Source organism: Sinocyclocheilus grahami, unplaced genomic scaffold (assembly GCF_001515645.1).
Source record: "Sinocyclocheilus grahami isolate Dianchi unplaced genomic scaffold, SAMN03320097.WGS_v1.1 scaffold2746.1, whole genome shotgun sequence".
NCBI classification, from domain to species: Eukaryota; Metazoa; Chordata; class Actinopteri; order Cypriniformes; family Cyprinidae; genus Sinocyclocheilus; species Sinocyclocheilus grahami.
In genome coordinates, this window is record NW_015507924.1 from 21,951 (window position 1) to 22,373 (window position 423).

The following is a 423-nucleotide window of genomic DNA, read 5'->3' on the forward strand; positions in this document are numbered from 1 at the left end:
CTCTCTCTCTATCTCTCTCTCTCTCACACACACACACACACACACTGGTGTTCCATAGGTGTAATGGTCCTAAACCTGCCCCTCACACAAAACTACAGGCATTTGTAGATTCTCAAAACACTTCATTCTGTATGATTTATAAGCTTGTTTCCTTAAAAATGTCCCCACAAGGTCAGAATTTACTGGTATTACTGTCCTCTTGGGGACATTTGGTCCTCATAACATAGGGAATGCCAGCACACATCAATGAGCACAAGCTCATTATAATGGCTACACACTAACACAAAAAAATTGACTTATTTTTCATTTATGTATCATTTTTATGTAAAACCAAAGGTGGATTTGTACATTACCTAACTATACTGTTAGTTAAAAGTCATACATGTAGCGTGTTCACCTCTGTCTGTCTGTCTGTCTGTCTGT

The 423-nt window shown here is 38.3% G+C and overlaps 1 protein-coding gene across 1 annotated transcript in view; it reads left to right on the plus strand.

The window, feature by feature from the left end:
* The window catches only part of LOC107575600 (NF-X1-type zinc finger protein NFXL1-like), a gene marked incomplete at its 3' end in the record, with an annotated part of 17,973 nt that overhangs the window by 2,060 nt on the left and 15,490 nt on the right, over window positions 1-423 (plus strand). The window lies entirely within an intron of this gene.